We start from the raw sequence: 21623 nt of genomic DNA, 5'->3' as shown, positions 1-21623 counted from the left end.
TGAGGTAGCGGCCACGTACAAAGAAGCCGTTCGTAGCCGGTGTGTTACGTCGAAACATCAAATTACGCAAATATCATACTGCTTGTGACGTCCTGTGAAAGCCTGATACCGTATTCTGAGCGTCGTAATGGTTAAGTTGAAATACCCCAAGTCAGTAGCCATACTTCACTACTGTTGCCATCGCTTCGACCTCTGTATGGAAAATTTGCGCCGGTTTTTTAAACGGGCTTGTAACTGCTTACCGTGGCTAAACATTTGTGTTCTACATCACGAAATATTTATTTCACACTGTGCGTTTACAGCCAGATAACATTGCAGACCGTAATTTAGTAGAGCAAACTTTATAAACTACATCGTGTTTACTAAAATGAGCCAAAATAATGAACAAATCTTTTCGTAACCTTTCGCAATAAAACTGACCTGAGTATCAATGCTGGGACACTATGCACGAATGCAGCACTTTTTAATATAGGCGCCACGCATACAAACTTTTTATTCGAAATTAATGGCGTAAATAGTAAAAAAAGAATTGCTTAGTTAGAAAAAAATGGGCTGTCCACACCTACAGCTAATCGTATAACGCAGAAATTTGGCTTACCCAAAGACCACTCCACGTATGTTTATACTGTAGCACGTGCAACCCCACAACTGCTGTCGTTATCGGTGGTAGCGTTCCTTCAACTTCGGGTTTGGAAGGGCCTTCCTTAATTGTCAAAGAGTACTTGTCCGAGAAACCAAGCGTTATATACTCTTCAGGGTCACCTAGTCCGGTCATCCGCCTGGCCAGTTTACACTCATGAACCTCCCTAGAACATAAAGAATGGCGGCATATTGGTTATCCTCATCTACGCCACCAAAGTATTGGGAAATTTCATGTCGAAAGATTCAGGGTTTAGTTTTTCGCAAATCCCTCGACTGTCGACCACAGATCCTTGTATTCATCGCAATGCATTTATCTTGCGAGGAGTTTGAGAATTGGGGCAGGGCGTATCACTTTGCCAGAAGTGTTTCTTTATGTCAGACATGCCCTGGCTTCCGCATTCGGAAAGCACGCGCCATTTTTAGCTGTACGATAAAAACGGCAAAGGATGCTATATTAGACGCTGTGCGAAGTGACTGGCATCCACTAAGACATCATTGCTTTGACGGGCGTTTGTTGTGCTTCAAAAAACTAAAACCAAAGGTTTTCTGATGCGTCGTTCGGAGGACCAGTCCTCATCCGAGTGGTTACTCCGAGGAAGACTGGTCCTCCATTCGAAATGTTAGTAAACCTTTTTCGTTTTTGCTTTTTAGGAGTTGATTCGGACTCTACTTTTTGATATTTTCTCTGGAATCTGGAATATTAGAAACCTCTCTTCCTTAACCATATATATAGTGCTAATCGCGCCAGACCGGTATTCTGGAAGTCGTGGGTTCGGATCCCACCTGGCGGGCATTTTTTCTCCACTTTCTTTCTTTCTTCCAAATTCTTTATTTGTTTCAATGACCTACCACATCCTCCCCTTTGCTTTCCCAGGTTTTCTTGACTGCCAACTCTTATTTCTGTATTATTTTCAATGAGCCCCTCATTTTCCATTCTGATTCGCTACATGCATGGCAAGGGCCTCTGTTCTGGCAGTCTTGGTGCCATTGGAAGCTTAAGAGGGTTCAATGCTGGTCGACCACTCTTGACATGTTGTAGACACTCGAGTCACGGCCGGAGGGTAAAAAGAAGGACCCTTCACCCCGAGCAGTCCGAATGGCGCTGCCAACCACCCCCAAGCACAGGAAACAAAATTACGTTATAAATACCCCAGAAAGTGTAGGGGAAAATCGCCCCGCTGATAGCGCAGTGGTTATCGCACCAGACAGGTATTCTGGAGGTCGTGGGTTCGGATACCACCTGGAGGGCATTTTTTCTCCACTTTCTTTCCAAATTCTTTCTCTGTTTCAATGACCTACCATATCCTCCCCTTTGCTTTCCGAGGTTTTCTTGACTGCCAGTTCTTATTTCTGTATAATTTTCAACCAGCCCCTCACTTCCCATTATTTTTCGCTATATATATATATATATATATATATATATATATATACATATATATATATATATATACATATATATATATATATATATATATATATACATATATATATATATATATATATATATATATATATATATATATATATATATATATATATATATATATATATATATATATATATATATATATATATATATATATATATATATACGCGGCTAGAACGCGTAGAAGCGGATAACTTGGGGTTAGCTAAGCGGGTTGCAGAAATGGCGGCAGCGCTAAGTAACGAACGCGATGAACGGAGGGCCGTTGAGGGAAAGTTAGAAGCAGCTGAGAGGAAGCTAGAAAGGAGCGTCATTTCGCCAACAAATGACGACCACCTGGGCCCATGCAGCGAAGCGAAGGCATGCGCCGAGGTGACACCGGGGGTGGAAGCAACAATAGGCAACAGCTACTCCCACGTGCTGCGAAATAGGACAGCAAAACCAGTCGATAACCCGGGTACCAGTAAAGAGCGGCACGTGGGAGATGATAGCGTGGTAATCATTGCGGGTGACTCTAACATGAAGAGGAGCGGCGCTGCCATAGTGGAAAGGGTAAAGGGGGATAAGCGTGTGAAGATGGGGTGTTTCCCAGGTCAAACGATGCAGATGGTGATGACTGCAGCGAAGGGGCAGCTGGCCTTGTCTAGTAAAGCTAGAAACCTTGTGGTGATTGCCGCGGGGCTTAACGATGTTCTAAAGGGAGAGGAGGGTAAACTTGGCCAGGAGATAGCGAAGGGGGTAAAGCGACGGCCCCAAATGGGAGCATTGCTTTCTGCACCGTGCCGGAGGTGATGAAGCAGGGCGTGCACACCGAACGGGTAGTACTCGCTGCTAACAGCGAGATCGTGAGGTGCGGCAGGGAACTTGGGCTTGAAGTGATAGACGTGAACAGGGTAGTGGGCAGCATCGGACATACGCAAGCTTTTCAGTGGGACGGGATTCACTTCAGCCCCAGGCTAGGAAACGAGGTGGGGTGGCGCTTAGGTGGGAGAGCGGTAGCTTTTTTAGGGGGCCCCGCGCAGCTAACGAAGGCAAACTAGGAGACAAAGGGGAAGCGAGAGACACATGCACACTCAACGCTGGGAGGCAGCCAGGCCTAGAGCTAAACGGAGAACCTACGGACGTAACTGAGAGGGTTGACAGAAGCCATTTAAGTGGAAACAATGGAGCAAACAATTCTGTAAAGGACAAAAACAGACCCCGTAAGCGGAGAGGGAAAAACAAATGCAATAAATATTTAATCAGCTACATAAATATGCAGGGAGGCAGAAAGCCAGATAAGTGGGTGGAAATTCAAAAGCAACTTGAACGGGAAGGAATAGATGTGTACGCTTTAGCCGAGACTCATCTCCGGGACCTAGAAGCCCCACCTATCATAGACAATTATATCTGGGAAGGTTGCAACAGGACCACAGGAATGAAGAAAGGGGGAGGTGTTGGCATGCTCATTAAACAACGGACCGACTGGCAGAGAGTGCATGAAAGTTGTAAAGAGCATCTATGGGTTAGAGGCACCATAGAGGGGAAAAATACATGGTTAGGAGTGGTGTATCTGTGGACCAGAAGTAGTGCTAAGGAAGAAAATGAGGAAATGGTAAACTGTTTGAGAAGAGATAGTTCAAAGATTCGGGCGAAATAATCATAGTTGGAGATATGAATGCCCATATAGAAGGTTTCGATGGATACACAGACCACAACGGTGCTCTAGTGATAGACCTATGCCAGGAAAACCGGCTTGTAATAGTAAACACGGAAAGCAAGTGTGACGGACAAATAACGTGGGAAAGCGGTAACAGGCAGTCCAGCATAGACTACGGTTTAGTATCCGAGACAGTATACGGAAGGCTGCGGGAAATGAGGATAGATGAAAATGGAACAGACAGCTTAGGAAGCGACCACAAGCGGTTTAGCTTTCACTTTGGAGGCGCAACCAAGACAAATGCAGAAATAGGTACAATAGGAGGAAATAATTTGAATAAGGAGCAGTTAAAGATCATCGCTGATAGATTGGAAGATGAAATCAATAAATACCCAGGCAAAAATTGGGATTACGATGAAATAATTGCGTTCATAAAGGGTAAGATTAATGAAGAAAAGGAACGAAACCGATGGAAAGGGAAGAGAAAGCCGAGAAGCTGGTGGAATAAGGAAATAAAAGAGGCTATCGACCAGCGAAGAAAGGCGTCGAGAGAACATAGAGAAGCAAAAAGAACTAGTATGGAACCGGAGGTAGTGAAGGAAAAGTGGGATGTCTACCGTGGGAAAAAACTAGAAGTGCAGAAAATGGTGCAAGCGAAGATCAAGCAGAAAAGCGAACAATGGATGGCAGAAATACGGAAGAAGGACAAAAGCGCATCCAAGAAGTTTTGGAACCATGTAAAATCACTAAGCTCAAAAAACGATAACCATCAAAAATTTCTGATTGATGAGGAGGGGGAACATTTAGAGGGAGAGCACGCGTTGGCGCATATTCATCGAGTGATTAGTGAGAAGTTTAGGATAATAGTGGTAGGGAAACCTGCACCGATAACATCAGCGCCACAAAAGACTGCGGAAAGGGAAATAAGTTTGAGCAACCTTGATTGGAAAAAAGCAGAGCAAAAGGTTTCCCCCCCGACAGCAGTGGGCCCGGACGGAATACCAATGCAACTGATAAACCTACTTCGACCTAAGAGTAAGGAATCGTTTATGAGGGCAATAGATAAGGTAATAGAAACCAAACAAGTACCAGAGGACTGGTTAGAAAGTAGGATGAATTTAATATATAAAGGCAGAGGAGACAAAGCCAGTATTGATTCATACAGACCACTCACAGTAACGTCAGTGGTGTATAGATTAGTAATGCAGGCGATAAAATCAGAAATTCAAGCATGGATGGAAGAAAATGAAATACTTGGGGAACTGCAGAATGGATTTAGACAAGACAGGCGACTGGATGACAATCTGTTCGTGATAACGCAATGCATTGAAATTGCGAAAGCACAGAATAGACCACTTTGGATTACGTTCTTGGACATTAAAGGGGCATATGACAACGTAAACAGAGAACGGCTGTGGAGAATGTTGAAACTCCAGGGATTAGATGACGAGTTAGTACAGTTACTTATGGCAAACTATAAAGAAAATAGAGTGCACCTTACTTGGGAAGGACAGAAATGCGCCCGGCAGGTCAACATCCATCGGGGACTGAAACAGGGATGCCCTTTGAGCCCAATACTGTTCATGCTTTACATGGCAGGGTTAGAAAAGAAACTGGAAGAAAGTCAAGTAGGGTTTAGCCTAACCCATATGCTGCAAGGCGAAGTGGTACAACAGCATATTCCGGGAATGTTATACGAAGACGACATTGTTCTTTTAGCTGATAACCAAACCGATATGCAGCGGCTAATAAATATTTGCGGCCAGGAAGCCACTGACCTCGGGTTAAATTTCGGTGCAGAAAAATCAGGAATAATGGTTTTCAATGACGCTACCACCGACGTAGTGTCTATCCAGCAAGGCGAATTACCTAGAGTCAAGGAATATAAATATTTGGGAGTGTGGATATACGAAGTGGATAGCTACTTAAGTACTCACGAGGAGCAACTTAAGGTTAAGGGAAAGCGAAACGAAGCTATAATGAAGCATAGAGCTCTGTGGGGGTATAACAAATATGAAGTAGTAAGAGGAATGTGGAAAGGAGTAATGGTTCCGGGTCTCACGTTTGCGAATGCTGTACTCTGCTTAAAATCAGACGTTCTATCAGGCCTTGAAGTAAACCAGAGAACGGTAGGACGTTTGGCCTTAGGCGCGCATGGAAAAACGACTAACGAAGCAGTTCAGGGAGATATGGGCTGGGCGTCGTTTGAAGTTACAGAAGCTCAGAGTAAAATATGCTTTGAGATGAGGTTGAGGGCAATAGATCAACGAAGGTGGGCAGCTAAGGTTTTTAGGTACCTATACTTGAAAAGCGTGGACACGCAGTGGTTAAGAAAGACTAGAAGGCTAACGATGAAATACGGAAAGAACAGTGGGGAATCCAAAACAGCCAAGGTAACCAAAAAAGAGGCAAGGCAGATTAAAACGAATAAATGGAGGGAAAAAATGGAAGCCAAAACGTCGTTAGAGATGTACAGGGCTGAGAAGATGAACATCAGAAACGAAAATTTCTACGATAATTCCCAGGGCAGTGCTTTGCTTTTTGAGGCTAGAGCAGGTTGCCTGCGAACTAAGAGTTTTGTGGGGAAGTATTCACAAAATGATGGGGTATGCGTGGTCTGCGGAAAAGAAACAGAAACTATGCGGCACATTGTGCTAGAATGTGAGGGTATCCATCCAAATCTACATGAAGGGAATATTGGGCTGTCGGAAGCCCTAGGATTTAAGGGTATCACAGAGGAAGTTAACTTCAAGGCTGTCGAGGGGACGAAAAGAAGATTAGAATGCTGGTGGACGAAAAGCAGAGAGGGGAATATTGCCTAGGACAGTTACCACTTGTAACAGAAAAAAAAGTATTTTGTGCCTAATAAGCTTTTTGTGACTGCCCTAAGCAGCGCTAGTATTGAACCAGAAGTGTAAAACATAGGTATATTAGTCTTTTTTGGTAAGATGACATGTCATCACCCCGATACAAAGGGGAAACCAATAGAAATCATCATCATCATCATATATATATATATATATATCTATATATACATATAGGTAAGCAGGGATGGCGTAGAGGTAGAACACCCGCCTCGCGTGCAGATTGACCGTGGTTCGAATCCCGGTGCCGGACAATTCCCACCGGATTAAAAAAAAATCCGCGTTCTGATGGAATTGCACAAGAGGCTTGGGGTGCGGCCTGACCCCGGCGACCATTGCCGGTAATGCACTCCCTCACCAGAGCAGGATTGCCACCCTGGTATAGTAACGGCCACAACCTCCCATGAGTACGCCAATTAACCCTCGGCCCTCAGTCCCCAGTGGCTGCGAAGCAACTGACCACGGCGGCGGTCAGGCCTGTGACGCAGCAGAGGGTGCTAAGAATCCCTGGATCCGGACAGGCCGCCAATGGAATCTGAACCTGGCAACTCTTAACGCGTGAACCTCATCTAGTGAAGCCAGTCTCGAGGTGTTGTTTGAGGAATTAGAGGGCATTAAATGGGATGTAATAGGGCTTAGCGAGGTTAGGAGGGCAGACGAAGCCTTTACGGTGCTGAGAAATGGACACGTCCTATGTTACCGGGGTCTAGAGGACAGAAGACAGCTGGGAGTGGGATTTCTAGTCAATACAAGCATATCTGGCAACATAGACGAATACTATAGCAGTAACGAAAGGGCAGCAGGTCTTGTAATTAGGCTCAATACCAGGTACAAGCTCAAGGTGGTGCAGGGCTACGCGCCCGCTTCCAGCCACGACGACCAAGTAGTGGATTGCTGCTATGAAGATGTGGAATCGGCAATGGCTAAAGTAAAAACAGAGTATACCGTAGTTATGGGGGACCTCAATGCTAAAGTAGGCAAGAATCAGGCTGGAGACAAGGCAGTTGGGAACTATGGTCTGGGCTGTAGAAATAGCAGGGGGGACCTACTATTTGAGTTTGCAGAGCGGAATAACCTACGCATAATGAATACCTTTTTCTGTAAACGGGAGAGTCAGAAGTGGACCTGGAGGAGCCCGAATGGGGAGCACAAAAAAGGAATAGACCTCATATTATGCGATAACCATGGCGTCGTGCAGGATGTGGAAGTGCACGGAAGGGTAAAGTGTAGTGACCACTGTATGGTAAGATCTCGAATTAGGCTATATGTGAAGAGGGACCGCAACAAGCTAGTACGAAAGAAGCCGATAAAGGAGCTAACAGTAAGACGTAAAGTAGAAGAATTCAGGATCGCGCTGCAGGACCGATATTCCGCCCTGAACTAGGAAGCCGAGCCTACGACACAGGAAGCCAGCGACAACCTTACACGTGTTATCACGGAGTGTGGAGTAGAAGTCGGGGGCAGTATGGCTAGACAGGATACTGGTAAACCTTCACAGGAGACGAAAGATCTAATCAGGAAACGGCAAACCATGAGAATCTCTACCGCAGCTGACAGAATAGAACTAGCCGAGCTTTCGAAGTTAATCAATAAGCGCAAGACAGCTGACATACGAAAATATAATATGGAGAGGATCGAATACGCTGTAAAGAATGGAGGTAGCCTGAAAGCAGTAAAGAGACGTCTTGGCGTGGGGAAAAAGCAGATGTATGTAGTTAAGGATAAGCAAGGCAATGTCATCACAAATAGGGATAAAATATTCACAGTGGCCGAGGAGCTCTATAGGGATCTGCACAGGAGCCAGGGCATACGAGATAATGCCGAATGAGACAGTAGTTCAGAGGAGATTGACAGCCCAGCAGTAACGACCGAAGAAGTAAGGAAGGCTTTGAAAGAAATGAAAGGGGGCAAAGCACCTGGTGAGGATCAGATAACAGCAGACCTCTTGAAGGATGGCGGAGAAATTGTACTTGAAAAACTGGCAAACCTGTATACGCAATGACTAATGACCACAATGGTACCGGAATCTTGGAAGAACGCGAACATCATCCTAATTCATAAGAAAAATGACATGAAGGACTTGAAAAATTATAGGCTGATCAGCTTACTGTCAGTCGTCTACAAGGTATTTACCAAGGTAATCGCTAACCGAATCTCTGCAACCTTAGATCTCAGTCAACCTAAAGAACAAGCAGGGTTCCGTAAAGGTTATTCAACAATGGACCTTATTCACACGATCAATCAGGTGATAGAAAAGTGCGCTGAGTATACCGAACCACTATATATAGCCTTCATAGATTATGAGAAAGCGTTTGACTCGGTCGACACCCTAGCAGTCATTCAGGCATTACGGAACCAGGGGGTAGATGAGCATTATGTAAGAATACTAGAGGATATCTACAATAGGTCTACAGCTACCATCATCCTCCATAGGAAGAGCAGTAAAATACCTTTAAGGAAGAGTGTCATACAAGGAGACACAATCTCTCCAATGTTATTCACAGCATGCTTAGAAGAAGTATTCAGAACGTTGGATTGGGAACAGGTGGGAGTAGGGGTTAATGGAGAATACCTCAGTAACCTCAGATTTGCTGATGGCGTTGTCTTGCTAAGTAACTCGGGGGACGAATTGCAAAGCATGCTTTCCGCACTGGGCGAAATGAGTAAAACCGTGGGCCTGAAAATTAATATGCAGAAAACTAAAGTAATGATCAATAACCTCGGGACAGCACAGCAGTTTGAGATAGGTGGCGAGGCAGTGGAAGTGGTAAGTGAATATATCTTAGGCCATGTTGCGACCAAAGATCCCAACCATGAGGCAGAGATAATTAGAAGGATGAGAATGGGGTGGGGTGCATATGGCAGACATTCTCAGATAATGAATAGCAGCCTAACATTGTCGCTGAAGAAGAAAGTGTATAACAGCTGCATCTTACCGGTACTCACCTACGAGGCAGAAACTTGAAGGCCCACTCAGAGGGCTCAACTTAAATTGAGAACGACTCAGCGGGCAATGGAGCGGAAAATGATAGGTGTAACATTAAGGGACAAGAAGAGAGCGGAGTGGGTCAGGGAGCAAACTGTTGTTAAAGACATATTAGTAGAAATTAAGAAGAAGAAATGGACGTGCGCAGGGCATGTATGGCGAAGGCAAGATAACCGCTGGTCATTAAGGGCAACAGAGTGGATCCCTAGGAAAGGCAAGCGTTGCAGGGGGCGGCAGAAAGTTAGATGGGCAGATGAGATCAAGAAGTTTGCGGGGAAAAATTGGTCACAGTTGGCACAGGACCGAGATAATTGGAGAATAATGGGAGAGGCCTTTCCCCTGCAGTGGGCGTAGATAGGCTGGCGTGATGATGATGATGATGATGATGATGATGATGATGATGATGATGATGATGATGATATATATATATATATATATATATATATATATAGGGTTTAGAAATGAGGGGCTCGTTAGGAAATACAGAAAGAAATGCTGGCAGGCTACAACACCAAAGAAGGCATAGGAGGATGGTTAGACTGTTTTTTTACCATTAGTGACGTTACATTATTTTTTTTATTAATTATTACGTGAGAAAGAAAGAAAGAAAAACACGCGCCCAGAGTGGGGACCGAACCCACTCCTTTCGATTAGATCTCGAATGCCTTACCAATTTGACTATCTGGGCGACTGTGTTCTCCTTCACATTCTGGGGTATTTATATTTACTACAACTGTATCTGACGCTTGAGGGTGGTAGCCAGCGCCACTCAGACTACACGGGGAGAAGGGGACCTTCTTTTCAACCCCCGGGGCGTGACGCAAACGTCTACAGCCTGTCATAAGCGGGTAACTGGCGGGAATCCCTCTTATGCTACCTTGGCATCAAGGCTGCCAGAACCGAGGCCCTCGCTAAGCTTTCGCACGATAATAGGGTTTAGAAATGAGGGGCTCGTTAGGAAATACAGGAAGAAATGCTGGCAGTCTACAACACCAAAGAAGGCATAGGGGAATGGTTAGACTGTTTTTTACCATTTTTGACGTTACATTATTTTTTTATTATTAATTACGTGAGAAAGAAAGAAAAGCCTGTTACCCGCTGATGACAGGCTGTAGACGTTCGTGTCACGCCCCGGGGGTTGAAAAGAAGGTCCCCTTCTCCCCGTGTAGCCTGAGTGGCGCTGTCTGCCACCCTCGAGCGTCAGATACAGTTGTAGTAAATATAAATACCCCAGAAAGTGACGGAGAACACAGTCGCCCAGATAGCCGAATTGGTAAGGCATTCGGGATCTAATCGAAAGGCGTGGGTTCGGTCCCCACACTGGGTGCGTGTTTTTCTTTCTTTCTATCTCACGTAAATATTAAAAAAAATAATGGAACGTGAGTAACGGTAAAAAATAGTATAACCATTCCCCTGTGCCTTCTTTGGCGTTACAGACTGCCAGCATTTCTTTCTGTATTTCCGAACGAGCCCCTCATTTGCAAACCCTATTATCGTGCGAAAGCATAGCGAAAGCCTCGGTTCTGGCAGCCTTGATGCCAAGGTAGCATAAGAGGGTTTCCTGCCGGTTACCCGCTTATGACCGGCTGCAGTCGTTCGCGTCACGCCCTGGGGGTTGAAATGAAGGGCCCCTTCTCCCCGTGTAGTCTGAGTGGCGCTGGCTACCACCCTCAAGCGTCAGATAAAGTTGTAGTAAATATAAATACCCCAGAAAGTCAAGGAGAACACACTCGGCCAGATAGCCGAATTGGTAAGGCATTCGAGATCTAATCGAAAGGCGTGGGTTCGGTCCCCACTCTGGGCGCCTGTTTTTTTTTTTTCTTTGTGACGTAATTATAAAAAAATATTGTAACCTCACTAACGGTAAAAGCTAGTGTAACCATTCCTCCTGTTCCTTTTTTGGCGTTATAGACTGCCGGCTTGTCTTTCTGCATTTCCTAACGAGCCTCTCATTTCCAAACCTATATATATATATATATATATATATATATATAGCGAATCAGAATAGGAAATGAGGGGCTCGTTGAAAATAACACAGAAATAAGGGTTGGCAGTCGAGAAAACCGCTTTCCGAGGTTTTCTCGACTGCCAACCCTTATTTCTATATATATATATATATATATATATATATATATATATATATATATATATATATATATATATATTTATTTATATATATATATATATATATATATATATATATAACAAAACTTCGAACAAAAAAAAAACCACGATTGGTGCCAACGTTTCAGCAAAGAGACTTGCCTTCGTCAGGGCAACCCTTTGCCTGGCTGGCAGGCTTTATGTAGGGGTACGTCCCCAGATGAGAGAAGAGAAGGAAGTGGACTTGAGAAAGCGGATTGGTTTTTCGTATACGCAGGAGGAGAGATTGAGGGGGAAAGAAGGTTGTATAGTTTGAGCCGCAAAGTCGATAAGAGGGAAGCCATCCGGAGAGTGATTTCCAGGAAATTCTTGGAGAGAAAGGATCCCAGGGTGTTTGTTGCCTTGCCGCAAGGCCTACTGAAAGGTTCTCAGAAACCCCGGAAGCACAACAGGTGGTAAGAGGAGTTCTTTTCAGAAGCCATCTTAAAGCATCAATTGAAAAGAAAACGTAGAGAAGTGGGAGATTAACTAGCTCCAGCAAAAAAGAAACAAGAAGAGAAAAACAGAAAAAATGGAGCAACCCCCCAACACACACACACAAAATCAAAAGCAATAACCGCACAACAGAAATGGCACGTGTCGCCAACAGCAACATTCTTGGAAAAGGCCTTTGCTGAAACTGAAAAGGGAATAAGTAATGTTAGAGGGACGTACGGGGCACAACACAAAGCGGAGCAAAAAAGGACAGCGAAAAATAAAAATAAAATGGCATTCCAGAGAAAAGGTTGGAGGGATGCCTGCGCGTACTATACTGCAAGCTAAAGAGTGAAAAGAAAAACAATAGGGCGACCACATAACGAGCAGAGGGAGGGGTCATATTCTTTATATAAGGTACATGCGAGGCAGTGCCTAATGCTGCAATCACTGTGAATATCGTGAGCATTGAAATTTTCCTTATACGCATTAATTCTTGCAGGTTCCATGGAGTTAAAACTGTGAAATAAATAGAATTCTCGGTATTTTCTGTCCCTAGGAGACTTAAAGTTTGACTGAAGTATATACAACCTAAGGTCATAAAAATTGTGGCCCGGGTGGTTGAAATGCTGCGCTACAGCAATGGAGGATTCCCCAAGAATATCCGCCCGGTGACCGTTAACACGTAGACTCATAGGTTGACTCGTTTCGCCTATTTATTTTTGTGGCACATTGAGCATTCCAAGATATCCACAATGTTTGATGTAGTGCACGTAAAACTTGAATTATTCTTGTGAACATAATTACTGGCTGTGCTTTTTACAAAGCAGTCTGTCTGCAGATGCCTGCAAGTCTTGCATCTGGAACGGGAGCAGTGGGCTATGACTGGTTGTTTGAAGGCTTTTTTTAGCGTGCACTAAAATATCTTTATATTCCTATTTCTCCGATAGATAACCCTCGGTGGTTACTAGAACGTCTGTTTAAGTCGGTCGTTACTGTCTAGAATGGGGTAGTATTTCTTGGGGATATTGTTTATGTTTGGAAAGTCGCGCGACCGTGTTTCCAAATCATGAAGATGTCGCCTGCGTAGCGGAGATAAACCTAAGGTTTATGCTGAAAGGAGTTTAGTGGGTGGCTTCAAGTTGCCCCATGAAAATATTGGCAAAGGTCAGCGTGAATGGAGAACCCATGCTGGTACCAAAATCTTGCAGAAGTAAGACGAGCCAAATTCAAAATAGTTGAGAGATATAAGTAGTTTCAATAAAGTTATGTACACTTCTGGCGACTGTTGGTGCGGGTTCTCGGATATCTTTTGAAACAGCTTCGATTCCTTCGACGAAAGGGATGTTTGCATACACTGTGGCAACGTCAAGAGTAACAAGGGGGGTTCGACTGGCTAAGCGCTCACCATTGTTTATCTCTTCAATAATGCGGATGAAGTGGGCAGTGTCCTGAACGAATGAAGGAATAGCCGGAATTTCGGCTGGGTAGTACTTCGGAAACAGAGATAATGCTTCTGTTGGTGTATTGTTATTCGAAACTATGGGTCTGCCAGGAATGTCGGCAGCGAACAAAAATTCTGAGGGGACTTGGTAGACTTTTGGGAGGAGGTAAAAACTTCCTGCCTGCTTAATAATCGGTTTCATAAAATTTAAGTCAGTGGTCGGTAATAATTCTCTAGATCGCATTTCTGTGATGCTCTGAAGGATTGTTAGGCTGTACTCCTGGCTCGGATCGTTATCTAAGGGCTTGTTGCGGCAGACGTTGTTGAGCTGCCTATAAGCTTCATGTTACTATTTTCTCAGAAGTAAAACCACTACGCTACCACCTTTATTCGGCTAGCTTTATGACGACGTCGGTTCTTGCTGATAGGCTATTCAGGGTAACTTATTCCGCCGGAGTTAGGTACTTGCGCTTGTTTGATTGCTTAGTCGTCAATATTTCTCTTGGTACTGATTTTAAGTACAGATCTAATTCTGGAGATTGAATAATATCTAGAGTCCAAGAGCTAGGAGGGTGGAGGGAGCGCTCGTTAATGACAGGTTGCTCTTGTGTTTCCGAAAAAAATTTGCTTAGTCTCATTTTCCGAGAAACTTCAGTGAGCTCTTTATGTAACTTGTTTTCATTCAGACCGGTATTGGTGGGACAGAAAGTTAGACTTCGTCCTAGGATACTTTTTTCGTCGGTGGTTAGTGTGTTGGAAATGTCAAATGCGTTGCTGGGGCAGGTACCGAGGGAGCTCGTTCCTTAAATAGAACTAGAGGCTGGGGCAGGAGATTGCTCACTGTTTGTCCCTTCATTCTTATTGCTTTGTGAAGAATGTGCCCTAAATGTAAGCGCAAATCGCTCGTTCGTCTAGTTTGTAAGCTCTACCTAATTTGCGTCTGCTTCTGCCAGCCTCCGCCAATCGCAGAGCTTAGCTCATGTGACATCATAGGTTCTGTTGCGGGAAATGAGCTGGTGGGTCGCATGACCATTCCCGTTTTTCCTAATTATGTAGCTTATTTGAGCGAAGTTTACGTTAAAAGTGGTGTCAGTATGATTCTAACGAGACAATCTTTTGAATGAACCAAACTTGTGCCTTCTCTTCATGGCTCCTTAAGGGACCGTATCGTATGCGGGGTACGTTCAAGAAATTTGCAAAAGCAGCTGCTCGCGAAACCTGAGTTGACATTACAAGAAGCAGAGGCACTTGCGTTAGCGGCAGAAAGTGCAGAGTTAGATGCGGAGAACATAAATCGAGAAACGTCCCCGGTAACAGTGTCGGCAATGAAGGAGCAACGCTGGGTGCCGCGAGGCCAGAAGAAAAATGATGGCGGAAAGCCATGCGAGTGCTGCGGAAAGCGTTATCATAAGCGCGCGACCTGTTTAATGCGTGGGAGGCACTGTTACAAATGTGGAAAACAAGGGCACTTGGCACGAATGTGCCACAGGATCGACAACGCGCTGAATGTAACAGTCCAAGCCGACGACAGTGATAGCAGCGCGTCGCAACTTTGGTCCGTAACTTCGAAGAATTCAATGGTGTCACCGATTCAGGAAACGTTAACGTGGAACGGCGTAAAGCTGAAGATGGACGTTGATACCGGCTCGCCCGTATGCGTCATTCCTAGAGCAACCTACAAAGCCCACCTTCATCAATGGCCGAAGTTGCAGGAGCCGAAGATAAAGCTGGCGTGCTATTTGGGGAAGCTACCCGTACTCGGAGTACTGTCAATGCGTGTATGCCACAAATCGGCGGAGGTTGATTGTAACCTAATCGTCTTGGACTGCGAAGGTCCTCTCCTGTGCGGTCGGAATTTGTTGCAGAAACTACAAGAGCAGGGCGCAGCAGTACTCCACGTAGCTGTGCCACCACTCGGGTCGAGCCCGGAGTCTCCGCCAGCGCCTGCTGTGTTGGACCGCTACTCCGACCTGTGAATGGAGGGCGTAGGACTCATGAAAGGCCCACCGGTGCGCCTTCACATCAAGCCTGGAGTGACGCCAAAGTTCTTTAAGGCAAGAAAGGTACCCTACGCTCTGTTGGATAAAGTTTCAGAGGCATTAGATCGAGTCGTGGCAGCTGGCATTATATCACCAGTGACGCACTCGGAATGGGCTACGCCCATTGTTCCAGTCTTAAAGAAAGACGGCACAGTTCGCATTTGCGGTGACTTCAAGATTACTTTGAACTTGGTGTGCGAGCTGGAACAATACCCGCTGCCTGTTATCGAGGATATTTTTGCGCAATTAGGTGTGGGGGGGGAGCGGTTCAGCATTTTGGATCTGCGCGACGCCTACAACCAGATCCCGCTGGACTAAGAGTCACGCAAATTGGCCGTGATAAACACCCACAAGGACCTCTTTTGCTTCAACCGCCTCCCGTTTGGGATTGCTTCGGCACCGGCGATATTTCAAAGGCGGATTGAATCAATCCTGCAGGGCTTGCCTGGGGTGCAAGCGTACCTCGATGACGTGTTGATAGCGGAAGAGGGTGACAGTCAAAACCGCAATCTGATGGTTGTGCTCGAGCGCTTTCGTGAACATGGCATTAAAGGGGTCCTGAAATACCTTCTGCCGATGCATGGATGTACATCTACCCAAATAAAGCAATGTATTTGCAATCTCCTCCCGCAAAACTTTTGTTAAAGCGATGAGTATTAGCTGAGAAATCGTAAATCAAAAAACGCGCATTATCGTCGCTTCGCGTTTCCTCCTCCTTTCGACTTACTCTCCGCTGTTGACGGCGCGCGAGCCTTGCCTCCCATGATGCTGCGCTCCGCAGCGGTGACGTACTTCCGCTATTGCGCTGATCGGACTGTCGTCTGCCTCGGGCAAGCTTTGTTTACACCATAAATCCCGCACTCTGCCGTTCAAGGCTGGAAAAGCGAACGAAAAATCTGGCCGCATGTATGCGGCGGCCTCGCCTTGCCCTTTCGCGGTGTACGTTGCTGGCAACACATGACTTTTTATCGGCGGCGAACTCGCAGCCGCACGGGGAGGGTCGTGCGCTCTAAAGTCCCTCGATCGGCGTTTATCGAGGGACTTCAGTGCGCTCGTTCCCTTGATGCACCGCGCACTGTTTATCCAAAAAGCGCCGTATCAGATGTGGCCCCGCTGGTGCCGGGTCTTATTTTGCGGCGGTGGTAATTCCTGTCGGCGGCATGTGAAGAAGTCATATTAAATCGATACAGAACCCGTGCACAAAACGCTTCAACCATGTGACCAGTTCAGCTTGGGGCGACGCGTGGTGGAGAGCGGCAACGTTGGCAAAACATTCTCCGCCGCGGCTCTGAGCTTTCTAGCGCTGGAGCGAGCGCCATTTCTTTGACAATCTCAAACATCGGTTGCCTTGGCAACAAGGCACAAACCGCCCGAGAAGTCAGTTACGGTTGCGTGATCCCGCTTCAGCTCGGGGCCCCACCTCGCGAAATGTGGGCACTGCAGGCATACTACTCACTCACATTTTGAAGTGTGAGATGCGTTTGGCATTACAGGAGGCGATGGTGTGTGTGTTGTGGACGCCTTTGTTTCGCGATGAATTGAAATGTGCCGCTGTGCTTCTTTCTGCGGGTGGATAGTGTTTCCCACAGGGTGTCGAACCGGAATTTTTTCGGGTTCGGTTCGGGTTCGGGTTCAAGCCTTTCGGGTTCGGTTCGGGTTCAGTTCCGGCGCACCATTCCGTTCCGGTTCGAACCGGTTCGAACCGGTTCAAACGGGTTCGAACGCGTTCGGAGAAAAAAAAAGCAAGCGTGTTTTTTTTCTGCTAATTTTTTTGTGCTGGGTTTTCGTTTCCTTGTCAGGTTTCCTTGTCAAAAACAAAGCCATAATGTAGGTTTTTTTGTGCAAATGTTTTGTTTTGGCCAAAAATACGCAACCCTGCCACACTTTTTTCAGCTTTGTTCAAAATCTTGAATGCTTGCAGAAAGTAGTCAACCAACACATCCAGTACTTAGATCAGGGAGTCGGAAAGTCCCCCAGACAAAAAGTACTGCTCTGTCCCCATCAGATAACCTACAAACTTGCTTGAAATGTTTTTCGCTCTTCCCCAGTCTTGACGTTCTTCTACCGCTGGAATGACGTCATTACAGCCATGTAGCGGCTATATGCCGGCTTTCCTTAAGTTACGACATTAAAATGAAACCACAACAGCGAAGCAGGAACGGAAGGCGTATCTGCTGGGACGAGCACTGCTCCTCTGTGCTGGCAATAGCTATAACTTTAGCAGTGCTTCTAGATGCGAAGATAAGAGTGAGAGCGTTGATCTAAAGTGTTGAAGAGTTCCTTTAACTGTAAAATGTACTGCAAAATGTTTTCTATTGTAGGTCCAGGATTACAACATTAACTAAGGCGAAATGAAAAATTCGCTCGGACACATAAGACTGCGTATTTGTATGAATTTGAAATCCCTGCTTTTTATGGCCGCAAGTTTATTTTTATGTATTTAGTTTCTTTCATTTTTATAATTTCATTTAATTTATTCTTAGGTCATAACACTGCAGTTTTATACCCCGCAGTTGTTTTCTTCAGGAAGAAAATGACAGACTATTACGACACTCACTAATGCGAAATTTGAGTGCAGCGCGAACTGTAGTCTTCTCGGCGACGGCGCATAGATGCTGTGCCTCAGGAAGTGATCGCGTCATCAGCTAATGCACGACGGCGCGCGGCATACTCTGTCGTTATCTCGTAAGGGGTCGCCACTGTGAAGCACGTCTCGCACGGTCACGGAATTACGCCCTCCCCTTGACACTTTCGTCATACTTGCAACCTCCGTTTTCCTGCCAGCTCTATCTTCGATGGCGTCTTCGTTCTCTCGTTTACAACGAGTCCAACACTGAGGGACTACGCGAAACCACAGGAGCGCGTGCTTAAGGGCTGCGCTCTAACGCATGACTCTACGTAGCCACTGTGCAGCCATGTGATCCACACCCTTCGCCGACAAGTGACGGGCCTCTCCAAATAATGCGTTCTCGCCACAGTCTTCTGGAAGGCAAACAGTTAGCCTCCTGACCTGTGGGCAGCACACGGGTGCTTCCGACACCTCCCCCTCGGTGCATATTCGCTAGAATCTTCTGGTAATGGGCAGCCTCCCTGCAGACTGCCTATTGCCCCGTCCTACTAAGCAGACGACCCGTCCGTCCACCATTGTTTTAATGCGTACCATTCTTTGCCCACAGCAAGGACCGTGTAACCCCCTTCATTTCCACAAAAATACCGATTTCGCGGGAGTTCCATCTGTAATCGCTATAATAGCGTACCTAAATGGAGATAACTGGTCGCACAAAATTTATGAAAAACTAAAAAATAAAAAAAGTAATCACCCAAACTGGCAAACCGTGTGACACCCTGCATTTCCACAATAATGAGGATTTCGGGAGATTTCAACCTGTAATCGTTATATAGGGTAAATGGAGATAATTAGTCGAACAAAATTTATAAGTGTAAAAAAATAAAAAAATGTAAAATAATTGCGGAAACTGGCGAACCGTATAACACCCTGCATTTCCACAATAAGGCATATTTCGCGAGTTACAAATGTAAACGTTATAATAGCGCAAATGGAAATAATTGGTCGAATGAAATTTTGAAAAACAATAAAATAAGAAAAATATTAAGCAATTAAGAAAAATGGGAAACAGTAAAACTGCCTGCATTTCCACAATATTGGAGATTTCGCGAATATTCCATTTGTAATTATAACAGCGTCAATTGAGATAATTGGTCGGACGGGATTTATAAAGACCAAAAAATTGGCTGTAGAAACTCACACTGAGGACAAGCGGTATAGGAATGCTACGCATTAGTAGAGAATTGTTTGAATTTCTGCAGAAATTTTTTAGTACCCTGGAGTGTCGCCATGGCACAGTATTTTGCGTCTCCGCCGCCTCCCCCTCCGCCCGGGCTTCTCGTGGCGGGCCGCCCCTCGTCCCGAAATCACGCATCCTCGCAGGAATCGCCTGCCTGGCAGGCAGCCAGGCAGGCAGGTAGTTTACTGGCGAGCGGGAAGTCTTTTTGGCGCGCAGGAGAGCCTGAGCGCCCAACATCTTTTTTGGTTCCACCAAATGTCTAGGCACGCACGCGCGCACGCACCCCCGTTTTCACACAATGAGCGAAATAATTTTGCATTTAAATAAATTGATTGGTCTGCTGCGCTTTTCATGTACCCCTTGTTTCAACCTCGCTTTAGCTTTAACACAAAATCATTAGCACTGCTAGAAGTCGAAAACAGTCCCGCGTCGGCGCCAACCTCCGACTGTCAAGCGTGGCTGGTGGCGTTTAAGGCGATTTCCTTCTTCTCATCTCTCATACGCTGACGCTCATCTCTCGTTTACATGAGGGCGCATGCCACGCCCTGATGGCGGTGGCACTTCGTTCGAATCAGAGCAGCCCTTTCGGGCTTTGGATGGGGTTAGCAGAGCTTCTCCCAAGCGTACACACCCTGGAAGAGCCGGGCGCCGGGCCGGGGGAACGCTTGTACCCCTTTTACTTATACCGGTCGCTGTCCGGCGGTGGGATTCGAACCAACCACCTCCCGAAGCCGAGACGGACGCCCTACCCGCTAGTCCACGGCCACTTACAAATGCTAGAGACCCCAAGTTAGCTTTTATGGTTAAGAATATATTAGAAAACAATATTCCATTCTCTCATTCTATTTTTCAATGGCCAGATCGGGAAACACGTAATCAAACCAACCTTCGTTTCAACCTCCCTGTTATCCAGAATAATTATGGTAAACCTAGTATAGCGTTTTCCGGAGCTGTGATCTGGAATCTTCTGCCTTTAGATATTAAAACTAACGCCAATTTTACGAGATGTGTAAAGGAGTTTTTTCGGGATGGAAAGTATGCATCACCATTGTAGCCAAGCGGCATTTCGTTAGTGTTGTCTTCTCTTGATGTATGTAATGTGATTTTCCACTGAAATGTTTGACCCGCGTACAATTTCATGAAGCCTTTACTGCATGGGCCCGGGTACTAGCCAGATTGGCTAAGGACCCAGATGGTAAAATTGTATTGTATAAAAAGAATGAAATAAACTTTCTTTCTTTCTTTCTTTTCTTCTTTCATCTCTGCTCTGCTCTCATCTCTGCTCTGCTCATCTCTCATATGCTAGAAAGAAAGAACGGCTTTAATGACTCATTGGACGCCGTGTACAGGACGGCATTGGATAGGGAACCACCGGAGATAGGAACTTGCTAAATGGCACTTCAGCGACATGTGAGAGCGGTTGGGCCCTACGAAAGATAATAGCTGAGTGAAGTCACAAGCAGCAGTAATTATCCCTCGCAGAGAGAGGGAAAATGAACTTTAAATAAATCGAGGAAAAGTTTCAGAGAGGCGTCCTCATTCAAGGGGTAGAATCGACAGTCGTTTCCATCAAGAGAAACTGATCTTCCAGGCCGGAGCTGGCCCAGGCTTTTAAGTGCGAATGCACTTCTTAATCGAGCCTACTTCAGTCCTCCAGCGGCCGTTGTCCGCCGCTCCGCGACAGGTGTTATCGGGCGCCTCATCTCCCCTAGCAACGGAGACGGAGCAGGCGCCTAGCAACGGAGCGGCGCCGCGTGAGGGCGCGCGCGGCGCCGGCGCTGCGGCGGGGAGCGCGGGCTGGCGCGCGGGCAGCCGCGGCGGCCTCGGCGGCGGTGCGCTCCTCCTCTCCACTCTCCCCTCCTCTCCCCTCGCCGTAACGGCGGGCGCTACTCTCCTCCTCCTCTCGACGTCAACGGGCAGTGTTGATGGATGTAAACAATAAATGTATCTTTCTTTGTAGTTGTGTGCGTGTGTGTGATCTCTCGACTACTCATTAAGATCACGATATCCACCGTAATCGCGCAATCAACAACCGTGCATTCGCACTTACACACTCTCCCCCTCGGGGAAGTGCGAGGGAATTTTTTCCCAAATCTCTATGGAAACGTGTATGTTGGGTGGATCTAGGGTGGACTTGTCGCAGCCGCTTACTGTGTGTATGAGGTTCCCAGGCTCCCCACAGAAGCGACGGAATGGAGAG

The sequence above is a fragment of the Haemaphysalis longicornis genome, unplaced genomic scaffold, assembly GCF_048455015.1.
Source record: "Haemaphysalis longicornis isolate Haplotype H1 unplaced genomic scaffold, Haemaphysalis longicornis Haplotype H1 scaffold_20, whole genome shotgun sequence".
NCBI lineage: Eukaryota > Metazoa > Arthropoda > Arachnida > Ixodida > Ixodidae > Haemaphysalis > Haemaphysalis longicornis.
The sequence above is the reverse complement of the archived record's forward strand: the minus strand, read 5'-3'. Positions refer to the sequence as shown.